General features: G+C 43.4%; 1 protein-coding gene across 4 annotated transcripts in view; it reads left to right on the forward strand.

The window, feature by feature from the left end:
* LOC110528470 (bifunctional heparan sulfate N-deacetylase/N-sulfotransferase 2) overlaps positions 1 to 19841 on the forward strand; it is a 174665-nt gene that overhangs the window by 55435 nt on the left and 99389 nt on the right. For 2 of the 4 annotated variants that reach the window (XM_036984301.1, XM_036984309.1), the window contains exon 2: positions 5854 to 5883. The exons of the other annotated variants lie outside the window; for them this stretch is intronic. The gene's annotated coding sequence lies outside the window, so the exon portion shown is untranslated. The remainder of the gene's footprint in view (positions 1 to 5853; positions 5884 to 19841) is intronic. 4 annotated transcript variants of the gene reach the window in all.

The following is a 19841-nucleotide window of genomic DNA, read 5'->3' on the forward strand; positions in this document are numbered from 1 at the left end:
AAATGGGATGCTGCTTTTTATGGCAAGGTAGTTTTTATCATGAAATGAAAATGTTCTTGTCTCACCTTACACACAATTTATAGTAGCCTACAGATTTATTGATAGGACCGTTGCCCTTGTGGGGCATTTGGCTATGTCTGTGTGGGCTGGTTGCTTGCGTGGTTCAGGGCCCTGACTCTCTCTAAAAACGGGAGCAAAGGTTTTGATATGAAACATAAATGTGCCTTCATATTGGGCAAGCTTCGGTAGTAGGCTACCTCTGTTTATAAAACAACTCATACTTTTTCTTACCCACTGAATGCAGCAACCCTGGTTTATCTGCTTCCCCGTCCCCCTCCTTGTGGCCTCCTTTCTGCCTGCCTGCCTGGTGGTGGAGGGATGGGGTAGTGGGTGGAGAACGGGGGCCAGAACTACCTGCTGCGTGCCATTCAGCTCACACAGACCCAGTAGTGTAGCCCACAGAACGCCAGCATCCAGCAGCTTAGCCTTCACCCCTTGCCTCTCCACACCCCCTGCTCTCAATCCTCTATCTCTCTCCCTCAGCACCTCCCATGTCTACTCTATTCATGTCTGAAAGGAAATTGGCTTACACTCCGTCCTTTATAAGGTGTGATGTGTTGTGGTTCAGGATTGAGAGCAGTTTACTGCCGTTGCCTCACGCTGGCTTTCTGTGTCTGTATGAACCAATGATTTATATACATTATTACATACATACATATATATACACACATATACATACATATACACACACACACACATACATACTAGATGATTGACGGGGTGATGTTTTGAAGCCGCGGCGCCACCATTTTGGCACTCCCCCACCATTGTAAAAAAAATAAATAATAATGTTTAGTCTACATTTGTTTTTGTCCCTTTAATTATATTAGACACCTTAATGCATACTTTTATATTATGAGATAAACAAACAAAATACAAATTTAAAATAACATTGTCATTAAAACATAGTTATCTGAAAGTACTAATGTTAGTGGGCCCACTACAATAAAAAAATAGTTTAATACATGTAATTTTGTCATTGAAACATTTAAGATACTGTAGAATTCTATTAATTCCGATGGAGGACTGCTTCTTCTGAGGAGTGCCAATATGGCCGACCGGTGGCTTCAAAGCCTCTCATTGGCCAATACAAAGCATCTGCAATCCATGGTTTATATACATCATTGGTATGAACAGATGCTTGAGGCAATGAGCTAGGAATCTAAGATGTTAGGAGAGGCTACAGGTGCTTGTGAAAACCATGTGTGTTCACACAAGTAGCAAGCTGGGGCATTAGCCTGTCTACTGGACGGCTTAGCAGCCAGTTACAGTTACGTATGAGATAGATGGAGAATGTGGCAGCGAGGGGCAAACTGGGACAGAATGTCTGCTTCTCTGCTTGGTGAGGGCTGGATCAGAGAATAGATGTCCTCGGACTTTAACCAGTTTTATCATGTTAAATTGGCTTTGGTGTTGTATCCCTTCTCTCTCTGACATTAGCTCTGGCTGCAACTTCACTCTGATCTATAGTGCCCTTCATCACACTGTTAGAAATTGCCATGGAGAAAATGATAGCGATGCACAATATTTATTTACAGCTCTGTGTGTGTGTGTGTGTGTGTGTGTTTACAGACTGCAAATGGATTTTCCCTCATTGTGCCTGAACTTTTCTCATTGGCTGTTTTCATTGGAGCTGAGCGTAATGATTTCTGTGCCTGCATTAGCATGAGAGGAAGAGTGCCTGGCTGTCAGCTCATAGATGTCACCTCATGAACCTTCTGTCCGCCTCCGCTTCTGGATTCTGAAATGAATGCAAAGGGCAGAGGAAAAAATCAAATGCCCCCCACCCCCCTTATCTGCTGTCGCCAGTACATGACTATGCTAGTGCTGCTCACTGGCGTAGATAACGGTTAGCCTTAGTTATTCAAATTAAGCCAACATTAACTTCTCACTCTCCCATGTTTTCCATTCGATTCAAGCTAAGTAGTAGAGGGCTGTCATACCATTAGGGGAGAGCATTAAATCTTAAATCTGCTTCCCCCTGGCCTATGGTGTGGTCTGATTTATTAGGCTTCTGTAATTCACCCTGAGGGCCTCAGGTAGAATCCTGCTCCTGAGTCATTACTAATCTCTAATACCTGCTGCCCGTGTCCCCACCCACCTCCCCCTGTATGTGCCGTATGGCTGCAGAGTGGAGCGAGGGAGAGGAAAAAGACAGACAATAGGATTAGCAACACCATCCCCAGCCGGGCTGAATGGGATTCTGCTGTCGCACCGTTAATTGGCAGATATAATCATTAAGCCATGAATAAGATTTGCAGCGGCTTTAGTGGGTAAACAATAGGACTAGGAATCGCCAGGGACCTCACGATACGACATTATTAGGAAATGTATTGCGTTTCTCACGATTCTATATGCATTGCCAGTGTTTTCCATTAGCGTTGGCTAATCAGCCGTTTACACACTAATTTTCAGACGGCTACATTTTCCACTTTATATTAACTAGGCTACTTTTCATTTAAAAGTTTCAATTCGCTAGTCCGTCGATCCCTCTCCCGCTAGAATGAACCATATGCATCTTCTAGTGATCTATTGATAGTGTCTTTGCTGGTCAGCCACAAAGTGAGTGATAACATGGAAACGCCACAGAGAGGAAGAGGTGAAGTGAGGGGTTTCACTCTCCAAAATCTGTCCAAAATATGGCCAATGCATTTTCTATGGGCTTATTGTGGACCTAAGCCTGCCTTTGGGACAACAACTCCCATTGTTGGGGCGGAGACATGAGCATCTCGTTATATACAGAGCTCTGGTTGCAGTTGAATTTCTTTACACTTAGGGAGAGCGAGCATGATGCTCGTGAATTTGCACGTTCCAAGTATTGAGTGGCAACGATGAGCCTAAATCCAATAGCCTAATTATTGTTTTCCGACACATTTGTATATTTTTTTGCGTGTTTCAACTGTGTGTTGATTGACAACTGAACAGCAAGTGGTGCCTAGTTCCTTAAAGGCGTCAAACTGACTGAATAAAGTCGATCTCCTATATCCCTTGCCAGCGTTGTTATAATATAGTGTTTCGGATATAATGACGACTATGGCACCGTAGAGTCCCTATGCACACGTACACACACTTGTACATACAGTGCATTCGGAAAGTATTCGTACCCCTTAACTTCCATATTTTGTTACTTTACATCCTTATTTTAAAATTGATTAAATAAAGTGACACAACCACATAATTATTTTTTTTTTTTTTTAAATGTTTGCAAATGTATTAAAAATAAAACAAATACTTTATTTACATAAGTATTCAGGCCCTTTGCTATGAGACTCTAAATTGAGCTCCGGTGCATCCTGTTTCCATTGATCATCCTTGAGATGTTTATACAACTTGATTTCCACCTGTGGTAAATTCAATTGATTGGCCATGATTTGGTAAGACACACACCTGTCTATATAAGGTCCCACAGTTGACAGTGCAAAAACCAAGCCATGAGGTCAAAGAAATTGAGGCACAGATCTGGGGAAGGGTACCAAAAAATGTATCCTTCCCCAGATCTGTACCAAAAACAGAAAGCTGGAAAAACAAAATCTTGAATTTATTTTAAGATAATGTGGGCTTTTTACTTCATTTTTCTGTTTTTAATAAAGTCCATCATTTGAAGAACAAACATTGTGGTAATTCATATCTTGCAGTAAAACTGCAAATAAGACTTTCATCTCAAGAGAATACCGTTTTATTGTTCTGTTACTTAGAAAATAGTCCTGATCACACACAGTGCCTTTAGAAACACCCCTTGACTTTTTACACGTTTTCTTCTTATAGCGCTCATTCCACGGAGGGCCGAGTGTCTGTGGATTTTCGCTCCTCTCTTGTACTTGACTGATGAATTAAGGTCACTAATTGGTAAAGAACTCCCCTCACCTTGTTGTCTAGGCCTTAATTGAAAGGGAAAACCAAAAATCTGCAGACACTAGGCCCTCCATGGAATGAGTTTGACACCCCTGTGGTACAGCCTGAATTAAACATTGATTAACCCTCTTGAGTAAATGTCTGCGGCCACGTGGATATTTAATTAGCATAATAAAAATTCCACATAAATAACTGTCTGTTTTTAAGCTTGAAGTTTTTTTGCATTTGATGCGTGCGTCCCAATCCACCGCATCTGAGGTGAAAGGTGGCAGAGCTAGAGCTGTGTTTGTCAGACCACGAGACACCCTGATAATCAGTCTTCTCATGAAAACGTCTGTAGTATCCAAACTATTATGGCCATAGATAACAGGTACAGCCAACTAGTGCAAAAATAATTTTGTGGTATTGTCAAAACGATGCAATATTTTGTCAAATTATATATCCCAATATTTTACTTGATCAATTCCCTGGGACCGAGAGACTGAAAAACAGCTATCTCATGGCTAGCAGACTGTTAAATAGCCATCACTAGCACAGAGAGGTTGCAGCCTAAACACAGGCCACTTTAATAAATGGATCACGAGTCACTAAAATAATGTTTATATATCTTGCATTACTCATCTAATATATGTATATGTTCTATCTACTGTATCTTAGTCTATGCCTCCCTGACATTACTCGTCCAAATATGTATATATTCTTCTTTTACTTAAATGTGTATGTATTGGGTATTTGTTGTAAAATTGTTAGATATTACATGTTAGATATTGCTACACTGTCGGAACTAGAAGCACAAGCATTTCGCTACATCCGCAATAACATCTGCTAAACACATGTATGTGACAAATGAAATGTGATTTTTGATTTGATCAGCATTGAGATGATCCTTCATCCTCTTTATTAAGCTGGTGGCTGATCACAGTGTTGGTTGTAGTGCTTTGAAGGGGGTGACGTGTGTGTGTGTGTGTGTGTGTGTGACGTGTCATCTTGTGTGCCTTGGTTGGATGTGGGTATAGCTAATTATGGTCCAGCGGTAATGATGGTCATCACTTCTGTGTAATACATATGTAAAGCTGTGTACTTGTGTGTTATTTATCTTTGATAGCGGTAGCAGCAGATAGCAGTGCATTATTTATTCCTCCCAGGCAGATTCCGCTCCATCGCGGGTGACGTGCGTTTGACGTGATGCTTTGATGAAGTAGTAGTGTTTGCTGGAGCAGATGAGGTTTAGTAGCAGGCTACAGCACAACCACTGCCTTCCATAGCACTTAGGACCCCCCCCCCCCCCCCCAATCCTCCACCACCAATACCTTGCCTCCAACTGTGAGCGCTCTCCTTCCTTCCTCTAACAGAGTCCCCAGAGCCCCATAACCCTGGCTGTCTCATAACTAGCTCTGAAATGGACACCTTTCCAATATTCTTTATTATCACTGATGGTTGACAAGGACTGGATAGGATTTATCCATATTTCTTCAACCTATCATGTCTTGCCATGGAAGCCAGTTAAAACGATTTGAAAAACAGCTTCTGTGGGTGTGGATAGATCAGGACAGCCTGCTCCTGGAACAAACTGCACCACTACATAACAATCCGAAAATCACCAGGGAGCAAGAGAGGGAGATGTTGACTCAGGTTGTTGTCTAAGCAAGCAGAGGTCAGGGCTCCTCTCTTAGCATCATATCTTCATGTGATGCTGTTAAGCCTGCTTTTCTGTCTTTGTCTCTCATCTCTCTTCTTCTCTGGCTCTGTCGTCCTTGACAACCCTGGGGCTTGCCTTTTCAAACTAGGCTACTGTTAAACACTTTGTTTTTGAGAGCTCACTCACTCGCTGAGGTGGGCAGCTCATGTTAATGTAGGTGAGAGTAGCGGGGGGTGCATTTGTGTGGCTGTGAGTTGGATCCTTTAATGAATCCCTTTTCTCTCGTTCTCTCCTTTCTGCAGGCCCTCGTCTTGCGTGCTGCACACTCTGAGGTAAGGTGCTCTTCAAAGACCAACTGGGTGTTGTGTTTGTGTGTGTGTGTACCCACCATATGTATGTGTGATTTCATACATTGTGTACGTTCACGCAACCCATGTGTGAATTAGCGAAGTGTGTTGGTGTCCTAGGATGATTAACTTTAACATAGTCCAAAGAGCTTTGCATTGCTCATGTGGCTGGTTCTATGATTGGTGCACTTGTGGATCCAGCTCACATTGACTAAATTAGGGATGGGCATTTGAAGTAATTTCACTATTCAAATATGAATTATTATTCTACATTTTTTTGTTGTTGTAACTTTGTTTATACTTGAGACGCTTGCTATGCAGACTGCTTGACTCGGTGCCCTGTCCGACTCTGTGCTTGCTGCAGTAGGGTAGTAGTGGTTAGGGGCCGGTGTCGAGGGAGAGCGAGGAAAAACTAGTTAGATGACCTATGGCATTCACAAGTTTGTCTATCATCCCATCTGGCTGTTCCTGTCTTTCACTGCATTAAATCGATGTAAAGAAGCTAGCTAAGATAGTTTATACTACTTTGCTGCACTCCCCGTCATTGTCTACAAGAAGTCCATTTGATATTAAATACACTTGCTGTCGGTTTCTCACTGTAGCCTACTCCTTCTCATTTCGCTGACTTAATTACGTAATTTTAATTACAGCATTCCCACAATAACAACAAACGGCATGAAAACGTGTGTAGGCTTTACGGTATGGCTTTATATGGGCACACCTCATAAACTACATTCAAGTGTTTTTATTAAATTAAGAATTTTGTGACTAGAAAGTGACTAGGCAACAGGATATATAATAAACAGTAACAGCAGCGTATGTGATGAGTCAAGAGTGCAAAGAGGATAAATGCAAATAGTCCAGGTAGCTATTTGGTTAACTATTCATCAGTCTTATGGCTTGGGGGTAGAAGTTGTTCAGTGTCCTGTTGGTTCCAGACTTGGTGCCGTGTGGTAGCAGAGAGAACAGTCTATGACTTGGTTGGCTGGAGTCTTTGACTGTTTTTAGGGCCTTCCTCTGACACCGCCTGGTATAGAGGTCCTGAATGGCAGGAAGCTTGGCCCCAGTGATATACCGGGCCATACACACTACCCTCTGTAGTGCCTTGTGGTCGGATACAAAGCAGTTGCCATACCAAACGGGGATGTAGCCAGTCCAGATGGTGCAGCTGGAGAACTTTTTGAGATTCTGAGGGCCCATGCCAAATCTTTTCAGCCTCTTGAGGGGGAGGAGGCACTGGCCTGCCCTCTTTACAACTGTTGGTGTGTGTGTGGACCATGATAATTCCTTAGTGATGTGGACACCGAGGAAGTTGAAGCTCTTGACCCACTCCACTACAGCCCTGTGGCTGGAGACGTGCTCAGCTCTCCGTTTCCTGTAGTCCACAAGTCAGGTCCTTTGTCTTGCTGACGTTGAGGGAAATATTGTTGTCCTGGCACCACACTGCCAGGTCTCTGAACTCCTACCTATAGGCTGTCTCATTGTCGGTGATCAGGCCAACCACCATTGTTACATTTGCTGACAACACGATGGTGGTTGGCCTGATCACCGACGTGTGTGAACGGGGACTAACCACGCACGTGGTGGATGTGTTTCCACCCTCACCACCTGGGGGAGTCCCGATTTTTAGGTTAGTGCTCATGTAAGAGGTGTTTGAAAAGACTGCTTAATCTCTGCCGTTTTGGTGGGATGGAGTTTTGGCTTGCCTTGCGCCATTACCAGGTGGTAAATTAGTTAATATACTAAATAGGTTTTGGAACCCGTTCTATCTGCCAATACAGCTGTTTTCCCTTTCCCACTCAAGTCAAATCAAATGTATTTCTCACAAACACATGGTTAGCTGTTTATGCGAGTGTAGCGAAATGCGTGTGCTTCTAGTTCCGACCATGCAGTAACATCTAACAAGTAATCTAACCTAACAATTTCACAACAACTACCTTATACACACAAGTGTATTTTTAATTTCACCTTTTATTTAACCAGGTAGGATAGTTGAGAACAAGTTCTCATTTGCAACTGCGACCTGACCAAGATAAAGCATAGCAGTGTGAACAGACAACAACAGAGTTACACATGGAATAAACAAAACATAGTCAATAATACAGTAGAACAAAAGAAAACAAAAAGTCTATATACAGTGAGTGCAAATGAGGTAAGATAAGGGAGTTAAGGCAATAAATAGGCCATGGTGGTGAAGTAATTACAATATAGCAATTAAACACTGGAATGGTAGATGTGCAGAAGATGAATGTGCAAGTAGAGATACTGGGGTGCAAAGGAGCAAGATAAATAAATAAATAAATACAGTATGGGGATGAGGTAGATAGATAGATGGGCTGTTTACAGATGGGCTATGTGCAGTGATCTGTGAGCTGCTCTGACAGCTGGTGCTTAAAGCTAGTGAGGGAGATGTGAGTCTCCAGCTTCAGAGATTTTTTTCAGTATATATGAATGAGTGATGCCCGAACGGTATAGGCAAGATGCAGTACTGTATAGAGTACAGTATATACATATGAGATGAGAAATGTAGGGTATGAAAACATTATATAAAGTGGCATTGTTTAAATTGGCTAGTGATACATTTAATTACATCAAGATGCAGTAGATGGTATAGCGTACAGTATATACAGTGGGGAGAACAAGTATTTGATACACTGCCAATTTTGCAGGTTTTACTACTTACAAAGCATGTAGAGGTATGTAACAAAAATCCAGAAAATAACATTGTATGGTTTTTAAGTAATTCATTTGCATGACATCAGTATTTGTTCACCTACCAACCAGTAACAATTCCGTCTCTCACAGACCTGTTAGTTTTTCTTTAAGAAGCCCCCCTGTTCTCCACTCATTACCTGTATTAATTGCACCTGTTTGAACTCGTTACCTGTATAAAAGACACCTGTCCACACAATCAATCAAACAGACTCCAACCTCTCCACAATGGCCAAGACCAGAGAGCTGTGTAAGGACATCAAGGATAAAATTGTAGACCTGCACAAGGCTCGGATGGGCTACAGGACAATAGGCACGCAGCTTGGTGAGAAGGCAACAACTGTTGGTGCAATTAATAGAAAATGGAAGAAGTTCAAGATGACGGTCAATCACCCTCGGTCTGGGGCTCCATGCAAGATCTCACCTCGTGGGGCATCAATGATCATGAGGAAGGTGAGGGATCAGCCCAGAACTACACAGCAGGACCTGGTCAATGACCTGAAGAGAGCTGGGTCCACAGTCTGAAAGAAAACCATTAGTAACACACTAAGCCTTCTTGGATTAAAATCCTGCAGCGCACGCAAGGTCCCCCTGCTCAAGCCAGCGCATGTCCAGGCCCGTCTGAAGTTTGCCAATGACCATCTGGATGATCCAGAGGAGGAATGGGAGAAGGTCATGTGGTCTGATGAGACAAAAATAGAGCACTCGCCGTGTTTGGAGGAAGAAGAAGGATGAGTACCCCAAGAAAACCATCCCAACCGTGAAGCATGGAGGTGGAAACATCATTCTTTGGAAATGCTTTTCTGCAAAGGGGACAAGACGACTACACCGTATTGAGGGGAGGATGGATGGGGCCATGTATCGCGAAATCTTGGCAAACAACCTCCTTCCTTCAGTAAGAGCATTGAAGATGGGTCGTGGCTGGGTCTTCCAGCATGACAACAACCTGAAACACACAGCCAGGGCAACTAAGGAGTGGCTCCGTAAGAAGCATCTCAAGGTCCTGGAGTGGCCTAGCCAGTCCAGACCTGAACCCAATAGAATATCTTTGGAGGGAGCTGAAAGTCCGTATTGCCCAGCGACAGCCCCGAAACCTGAACGATCTGGAGAAGGTCTGTATGGAGGAGTGGGCCAAAATCCCTTCTGCAGTGTGTGCAAATCTGGTCAAGAACTACAGGAAACGTATGATCTCTGTAATTGCAAACAAAGGTTTCTGTACCAAATATTAAGTTCTGCTTTTCTGATGTATCAAATACTTATGTCATGCAATAAAATGCTAATTAATTACTTAAAAATCAAACAATGTGATTTTCTGGATGTTTGTTTTAGATTCCGTCTCTCACAGTTGATGTGTACCTATGATAACAAATTACAGACCTCTACATGCTTTGTAAGTAGGAAAACCTGCACAATCGGAAGTGTATCAAATACTTGTTCTCCCCACTGTACATATGAGATGAGTAATGTAGGGCATGTAAGCATAATATAAAGTGGCTAGTGATAAATTGATTACATCATTTTTCCATTATTAATGTGGCTAGAGTTTAGTCAGTATGTTGGCAGCAGCCACTCAATGTTAGTGGTGGCTGTTTAACAGTCTGATGGCCTTGAGATAGAAGCTGTTTTTCAGTCTCTCGGTCCCCGCTTTGATGCACCTGTACTGACCTCACCTTCTGGATGATAGCGGGGTGAACAGGCAGTGGCTCGGGTGGTTGTTGTCCTTGATGATCTTTATGTACTTCCTGTGACATCGGTTGGTGTAGGTGTCTTGGAGGGCAGGTAGTTTGCACCCGGTGATGCATTGTGCAGACCTCACTACCCTCTGGAGAGCCTTACGGTTATGGGCAGAGCAGCTGCCGTACCAGGCGTTGATACAGCCCGACAGGATGCTCTCACTCAGATCACTCCGACAGTCCAAGCAAAATTCTTACTTGAGAAATTGCTCTTTGCTAAGGCATAGATTGAAATGTACATAATGGGTACCTGGATGGAAATGGGAGAGGGTCATGCTTTTTCAATTTCAGTCAAGAGGAGGGTTAAGTATTTACATTTTTTAAATCTAGTCCAGGGGAAGGTCATGTAATTGAAATTGTAATATTTTCAGTGTTTTATAATTAGCTACTTATTAGGCTATAATATCGATGTGTGCCCTATGCCGCCCCTGTTCTCTGATTCTCTGCTGGGCACGCAATATCAAGTGCACCTGTAGGCTTTTTAGTGTGGTCTCAATCAAATGATCCGTAGGCTATAGGCTATGGATACTCGGAGAATGCTCAGAGAAGCATCTAGCAAAGTTGTATTTCTTAAAGAGCTGCTGGGATGATGTAAATTAAAATTAGGCTGCATTACAAACGATATTCCAACCCTGAGCCCCGGACTGCTCTGCTCTTGCTGATCAAAACCCCTTTTGTGTGCTGCCTAACCAATGCTGTGCTGTGTAGGCCTACATTGGCAGTTCAGGAGGGCTTCTTCCAATTAGGCCTAGTCCAAAAAATGATATACCTTGCGTGTGGACTAGCCTATGTTCTGTTCAGTTTGAGAAGGAGAGCGGGAAGATGAGGAGGACCAGAGGTCAACTTTGAAAGCTTGCTACTACTAGACTTGATTTGAATAAAAACAATGTTTCTTACCCATGATGTGTTTTTCAGAGCTATTGACCACACAATAAGCCAGATTCGAATAACTTCCATTGTGGAACAAAAACTCGAAGCAGCAGTCACAGCACAGTCGATCTGAAATGTATGCAAGGTTATTTCATTAGGCCTACCTTTTATTTAAAAATAGCACAAGACCTTTTCATTTATTTTATTTAAGAACACATTCTTATTTTACAATGACTGCCTACCCCGGCCAAACCCTCCCATAACCCGGACAACGCTGGGCCAATTGTGTGCCGCCCTATGGGACTCCGGATCACGGCCGGTTGTGATACATCCCGGGATCGAACCAGGGTCTGTAGTGACGCCTCTAATACTGAGATGCAGTGCCTTAGACCGCTGTGCCATTCAGGAGCCACAAGACTAACCATTATTAACTTCAGATTTTTAAGAAAATAAAACCTGTTCAATTTATATAAAGTGATCTTCAGTATGACAGCGCTTTGGTCCGTGATGCTTTATACTTAAACAAGCTGTGAAATACCCAGGAAAGACGTGACTGATGCGTATGGGGATATCATTGTTTTGCGTCTTTGAATTTCAGAGGCTGAGCTACAACATATAGCAGAGGAGACAAAACATTTTACTTTGCTTGGGAAGTAATCAAACTCTTACTATCAATTGATTAAACTATTCACTTTCTGTACAATAGAATGTTTAAACCCATACATCTTTTAGGGAATCACTGTGACCTTCTCTCGTTGGGTTAAGCCATGGAAGAAAAGTAGCCAGCAGTTAAAGCTGACATTTTTCTGTGTCGGTAGGCCTGCGGTCTGGGGTGGGTGGTAGGCGTGCGGTCTGGGATGGGAAGGTAGGCCTAACTCTTGGAAGTACCATGCTCCGATTCCTAATGATGTCTCAGATTTAAATATTTGCAAACAGGGACAGTTTCATTGCAAACAAGACACACTGACATTGCATTGGAGAAATATGATAAGATGAACACAGGCATAACTCTGTCCATTCTTAGCCTGTAATTTCAGTAATTTGTTTTATTAAAAAAAGATTCTGCTAATATGTAAACTGACAGAAGGCTTTTTTTCTTGGACCTGAAAATATTAAAGATAGATTCATGCAATGCTTTTACTATAAAGGAGATCTTTCCACCCCTACTCTTGTCCACGGTCTGTGAACCCACAAAATTCCTATGTTGCCATGTAATGCTTACAGGAAGAAAACCTTTCTGAAACGGCATATTAAGGCTCTGGTCGGTCAACTTTCCAAATGTCATCAAAACAAAGTACGCTAGACAAGGTGAGATCTTTTTGTGTCAAATTTTATTATGTGACAAATGGTGGTGGAAACTATTATTGATTTATAATAACCGTCATATGGAAATAAACGCGGTGACATGTTGTGTGGTCCTCCCACTACGACTCGGGGAAAGCGTGCAGTTTTATTAGGCTACAGATGAAATGCGTTTATGTTGAACTTCACTGGGTGGTGAACGTGCACGGTGATGAGCTTGATGCTGCTTTCCAATAAATACAGAGGGTCTTATTCTGGTGACAATGACGATCGATGATGGGCTGCCGTTTGACATTTAAAAATAATCTTGCTCTTTTGTCCATAATAATTTCATAATGTAGACTATACCTGCACTGTATCTGTGAGCTGTTGGCTAGAGTGCACATGCCAATACCGGAGTGGACACATTCTCTATATAATGCAATTTTTTTTGGGGACAAAACCATCAGTAGAGATGAAAGTGCAATAAACCCATTTAACTTTTTTTTTATGTGCACTACGTGATCACGCACAGACTTATCTGCAACAAGTCAATTTGATAGAAAATCTTTGGTAAATTAGAATATATAATATAATAATAATAATATAAGAATATAAAACTCTGTCTCCAATTGGATGGAAACCTAGCTAGTAAGGTACTTAATCTTTACAGAGAAATTATTTGATATTGAGATTAAAACAGCTGCATTGTACCATTTTGATTCTTTTTAAAGATTCTCCTTGCACACCCTTGCTCGATGTTGTTGTGTAACAATCAATGGTCACACATTTCATGTCTGTGTTACCTTTGGTTTCTCTCCAGCTGTCTTTTTTCTCTATTCTATTTGCCTTCCTTCCTTCCTTCCTAACGATGAATGATTCATTTAAATCTTCCAGGTAAGGGTTCATTTTGCTGCTCCTGCCCTGGGTCGTCTCCTCCCACCTGTTCAGATCACAGTACCCAGCCTAGAGGCCCCTTTCTCTGTCCCTGGAAACCCAGGAGCTCTGCCTCTTTACCACCCACTCAACCACCCACCTACGGCTGGCTGACAGTTCTGGCGCTCACTCCCCTCCCCCCACCACTCGCTCTCTCTCGCTCTCCCCCTTTCTCTCTCTCTCTGCCTGTGGTGGGGGTGGTGTACTAATGTGCTTCTATAATTCACTGTTAGTTTGGGCAAGGCATATTCACCCAGCACCTCCACCCCCGAGCGCCCGCAGTGATGCATCTGTGAGCGATTCTCCAATGAAAAATAAATGAAATCGGAGGGGTAAAGGAAACGAGGGGAGAGAACAACAGGAAAACGGATTAATTATATTTATTCTGGTGAACTGTGCAGTGAGCAGCAGGCCAACCTGTGTGTTTATGTGTATGCGTGCAAGTTTGTGTGCTAGCGACTGCCTATCATAAGTATTCACCTTCCTTGGATTCCTTCACATTTTTATTGTTACAAAGTATGATTTAAAATGGATTACATTTCTTTTATCAACGATCTACACAAAATACTCTGTCAAAGAAGACATAAAAAATATATATATATATATATATATATATATATATTATGGTGGAAAATAAGTATTTCTCAATACTTTGTTATATACCCTTTGTTGGCAATGACAGAGGTCAAATGTTTTCTGTAAGTCTTCACAAGGTTTTCACACACTGTTGCTGGTATTTTGGCCCATTCCTCCATGCAGATCTCCTCTAGAGCAGTGATGTTTTGGGGCTGTTGCTGGGCAACACGGACTTTCAACTCCCTCCAAAGATTTTCTATGGGGTTGAGATCTGGAGACTGGCTAGGCCACTCCAGGACCTCGAAATGCTTCTTACGAAGCCACTCCTTTGTTGCCCGGGCGGTGTGTTTGGGATCATTGTCATGCTGAAAGACCCAGCCACGTTTCATCTTCAATGCCCTTGCTGATGGAAGGAGGTTTTCACTCAAAATCTCACGATACATGGCCCCATTCATTCTTTCCTTTACACGGATCAGTCGTCCTGGTCCCTTTGCAGAAAAACAGCCCCAAAGCATGATGTTTCCACCCCCATGCTTCACAGTGGGTATGGTGTTCTTTGGATGCAACACAGCATTCTTTGTCCTCCAAACACGTCGAGTTGAGTTTTTACCAAAAAGTTATATTTTTGTTTCATCTGACCATATGACATTCTCCCAATCTTCTTCTGGATCATCCAAATGCTCTCTAGCAAACTTCAGACAGACCTGGACATGTACTGGCTTAAGCAGGGGGACACGTCTGGCACTGCAGGATTTGAGTCCCTGGCGGCGTGGTGTGTTACTGATGGTAGGCTTTGTTACTTTGGTCCCAGTTCTCTGCAGGTCATTCACTAGGTCCCCCCGTGTGGTTCTGGGATTTTTGCTCACCGTTCTTGTGATCATTTTGACCCCACAGGGTGAGATCTTGCGTGGAGCCCCAGATTGAGGGAGATTATCAGTGGTCTTGTATGTCTTCCATTTCCTAATAATTGCTCCCGCAGTTGATTTCTTCAAACCAAGCTGCTTACCTATTGTAGATTCAGTCTTCCCAGCCTGGTGCAGGTCTACAATTTTGTTTCTGGTGTCCTTTGACAGCTCTTTGGTCTTGGCCATAGTGGCGTTTGGAGTGTGACTGTTTGCTTGAGGTTGTGGACAGGTGTCTTTTATACTGATAACAAGTTCAAACTGGTGTCATTAATACAGGTAACGAGTGGAGGACAGAGGAGCCTCTTAAAGAAGAAGTTACAGGTCTGTGAGAGCCAGAAATCTTGCTTGTTTGTAGGTGACCAAATACTTATTTTCCACCATAATTTGCAAATAAATTCATTAAAAATCCTACAATGTGATTTTCTGGGATTTTTTTTCTAATTTTGTCTGTCATAATTGAAGTGTACCTACGAAAATACCTGAAAATTACAGACCTCTCTCATCTTTTTAAGGGGGAGAACTTGCACAGTTGGTGGCTGACAAATTTTTTGCCCCACTGTATATAAAATAAAAGAAGTACAAATATAATATACCTTTAAATAAGTATTCAGCCCCCTGAGTCAATACACCTTTGGCAATGATCTTCAAGCTCTGTCAAGGTTTTGGGGATCATGGCTTGACAGCCATTTTAAAGTCTTGCCATTACATTTTCAAGCATATTTTAAGTGAAAACAGTAACTTGGCCACTTAACAATGTTCACGGTCTCCTTGGTAAGCAACTCCAGTGTAGATTTGGCCTTGTGTTGTAGGTTATTGTCCTGCTGAAAGGTGAATTAATCTCCCAGTGTCTGGTGGAAAGCAGACTGAACCAGGTTGTCCTCTAGGATTTAGCCTGTGCTTAGCTCTATCCTATTTCTTTTCATCCTGAAAAACTCCCCAGTCTTTGTCGATGTCAAGCAGGCCCACACCATGATGCAGCCACCACCATGCTTGAAAAAAAAGGAAGCAGTTACTCAGTGATGTGTTGGATTAGCCCCTAACTTTAAGGCTTTGCATTTAGTCAGAAAAGTGTATACCTTTGCCATGATTTTCTTTCTTCACTATTACTTTAGTGCCTTGTTGCATACAGGATGCATGTTTTGGAATATCCTGATGTAGTTTTTGATTCTTCTTCTTTACTCTGTAATTTACGTCATTATTGTGGAGTCACTACGCTGTTGTTGATCCATCCTCAGTTTTCTCCCATAACAGCCATTCAACTTGTTTTAATATCACCAATGCCCTCCTGGTGACATCGCTAAGCAGTTTCCTTCATGTCTTGCAGCTCAGTTCAGAAGGATGACTGTATTGTTGTTGTGTCTGGGTGGTTTAATATATCACCCACAGGATAATTATTAACTTGACCATGTTTGCAGATATATTCAATGTCTGGTAGATGGGTAACAATAACACAATCACTGCCCTTTTTAAGAGGGTTTTTCCAAAAGATCCCTGGTCTTTGTAGTTGAATCTGCTTGAAATTCAATACTTGACTGAGAGACCTTAGATGTTGTTTGCATGGAGGAAAGAGAAAAGGTTAATCATAAAAAAATAGCAGCCCCTATTGAGTCCATGTAGCCTGTTATGTGATTTGTTATGCCACATGTTACTCCTGAACTAATTTAGGCTTGCCTAAACAAATGGGTGAATACTTATGCAACTATATTTTAGTTATTTAATTTGTAAAAAGATGTCATTTTCTTTTCACTTTGACATGGAGTATTTTGTGTAGGTCAATGACCAAAAAAGAACAATTCACTCTGTGTGTGTGTGTGTGTGTGTGTTCTCAGTCAGGTCCATCACATCCTAGTGGTTATCATCTGCAGAGCCCTGTAAGCATGGTTGGTGTGACAGAGTGCAGGGTGGGGTGAGGATGCGGAGGCTGGGTGGAGAAGGTAATTGAGGAGCTGAAAATGGATTTCTGTAACACAAGCTGTTATACATTTTAATGTATTTTGATCCCTATGCTCAGTCACAGACTGAAGGGTGACCTCCAGCTTCCATCTCTCTTTTCCTGCTCATTCTCCCTCTCTCTCTCTGGGTGCTGCCTTCCCTGTTTACTCTAGCCCTCGGCACTATAAGGGGGGCTTCACACCTGCCACTACCCTCTGCATACTAATGACAGGCGCAATACGAGAGGGAGATGTGTGTACACACTCACTCACAAACATGCTCGTACACAATCCCTTTCATTCCATACTCGCCTACTCGCCGTATTGCCAATTAGAAAGACTGCAAGACTTAGAGATGTACAGTATAGCCACACACTCGCTCATTGTCACACCTGCATATATGCACACATGCAATCTGTGTGCACACAACGTCTGTCTGACATCAACACTGACTGGAATATACACAGTGGTTTAGTGCACACGCATGAACCCACATAACTCCCTATTTTTCTCTCATCTTACTGTCTCCCTACTTTCCTATCTGTCTCTCTCCCTCTTCTGTCTCTCCCTACCCTCTTCTGTTCTCCCTATTGTATCCATATGGTTGGGTGCTAATAAGCCTGGTGGCTAAGCTGGTGTCGTCCTTGAGCCGCGAGGCGGGTCATGTCCATCTGTCTCAGACTGCTAATTAGCTAACGGGATTGGCCATTCCCTGGACAGCACCCTGATCAGAGTACCTCAGGGTCCAGGCCTGCCCTGAGCACCCATCGCTCCCATTGATCCCCATTGATCACTCACACCTGGGGAGCACTAAGCCCGGCCCAGGCTTCCTCTTGCTACATTATAGTGCTCTTCTCAGAATCAGTCCACAGGGTGATGAAGTGTGGGGAGGAAGGGAGGCTGTAGCTGCTGGACAGATGGGATAGCTGATGATACATCTGTGACGGGGGGAGGAGGAAGGTGAAGGGTGGAGTGAATGAGTGTGTTTGTGAGAGAGCGTGAATGTGTTTAGGACTGTGAAGTTTGAGTGTGTTTTGTCTTTTGGGGGTGTATGGTTTATAGATAAGATAAAAGGCGGGGTAGAGGAAGGATGTGTCAAGTTTTATAGTGTCTGGTATTTGAGAATTAGCCTAAGTGGCTAATTAGCACTGTGTTATGTCTGCAGTTATGTAATGTGTTATGATATCATACTAATATAGCTAATGGCAAATGTCATGTCTCACCATCTCTTACGCAACTCGCACGGTCTGTTTCCCTGCAGACCCCTACTCCACTGAGGCCCGACTGTGTCTCGGCTCATTCTAAGTTATTTAAAGCTCTGCCTCTGCTTCTCTCAGCTCTAACTCACCCGTCTCTCAGCTACTCTGGCTGATGAAGTGAGATTTATTTTCTTTTTTTTAAAGGAGGCTTGGGTCAGAATCCGAATGAAACTACTTCCCCTCCGGTGTTTTCTCTTCTTCTCCTGTACGAATGTACGAAGTGCTCCCTACGTCAAAACATTTCTACCCCTGCCCTTCCTGAGCAGATGTTTGCTGAATTAATCTCCCTGCATTCCGTGATTAATTGGCCGAGTTAAATGGGAGGTGTGTTCCGTGTAATGGATTTTCTGTATGCTGTCCAAAGTGCCGGCAAGAGAAACCGAGGGAATGGGAAAGAGGTGGAAAGAGAGAAAAGTAAACAGGAGGGAGAAAGCCAAACTAGCTGTAAGCGACAGTCCGTCTGTCAGTCTCTCATGATTGGAGCCGTGCTGCTGCCTGCCACTAACTGCACAACCTGACATTGCCCCAAGGGCTTCATTTGGCCTGCTGTTGCAGATGTGATGTCATACCTGGAGCCCCATTGTATAGGTGGGGAATTTGAGTATTTTATATGGTGTGTTTGAGATTTGGTTGAAGCAACCATGAGCCAACTGGTGTTGGACTGATGTGCACACACCTAGTCCTCAGAGAGGAGAGCTGGGACTCCCATTGAGCTTCTGTATAGTGTGTGTGTGGGTGTGTGTGTGTGTGTTTTGAAACAGGTGTGGCCATTTGGTTGTGTGTGTATTAGGTGTTTGTGTGTCTTAGAGAGCGTGTTAGTGACTGCCAGGCAGGGGGGTAATTAGCCAGGTCGCTGTGTGTGCAGCTAGGAGGAATGCTAACAGCCAGTGTGCTAGGCGAGTGGTCGCTGATAGATGGGGCCTAACGGACAGCCGGGGCCAGTGCCGGCGGACTGGAGGAGTAACCTCGTCCACACAGCGCATTTATATCACTTTCACCACCTCTGCAGGGGCTATGGCCTGCTTCATAAGTAGGCACCACAGGATACACATCCCCAGCCCTCCCTGTCATTGTGTGTGAGGAAGTAGTATTTAATTGCTCTGCTAGGGAATTCAGAGCAACCAAGAGAGAAGGAAGCAGAAGGAAGGAAGGAAGAGTGAGAGAGAGCGCGGATATGAAGTAGGATTCACCCCTCTCAGGGCTGGTGCAGTGCAGATGCCCTTGTCTAGGACGTGGTGGCTGCCTTCAAACAGCATTTCTCTTCCTCCCTCCATATCTCCCTTTATTTCTCTCTCTTCCTCCTCTCTCTCTGGGGTCAAGGCCGTGTACAGGCCGTCACCGTGGGCCAGACGCTCTCTCAGCTGTCAGTAGACATGCTGGCAGAGACACAGGCAGGCCAGGGAGGAGGCTGCGGTCACTGGGCTAAATGAGAGGAGGGAGGCCAATCTGTCCACATCACTTAACTCAGAGCATGCGCAAAACAGCTGGCAGGCATATTCACGGTAATCTTCAACCTCTCCCGGTCTGTGATTCCCCCCCCCCCCCCCCCATGTTTTAAGATGACCACCATCATTCCTGTCCCCAAGAACTCTGAGGCTTCATGCCACAATGACTACCACCCTGTAGCACTCACTTCTGTAATCATGAAGTGCTTTGAAAGGCTTGTTATGGCACACGTTAACTCCACCATCCCAGCCACCCTAGACCCACTCCAATTAGCATACCGCCTCAACAGATCCC

The sequence above is a fragment of the Oncorhynchus mykiss genome, chromosome 1 (genome assembly GCF_013265735.2).
Source record: "Oncorhynchus mykiss isolate Arlee chromosome 1, USDA_OmykA_1.1, whole genome shotgun sequence".
Classification (NCBI taxonomy): Eukaryota; Metazoa; Chordata; class Actinopteri; order Salmoniformes; family Salmonidae; genus Oncorhynchus; species Oncorhynchus mykiss.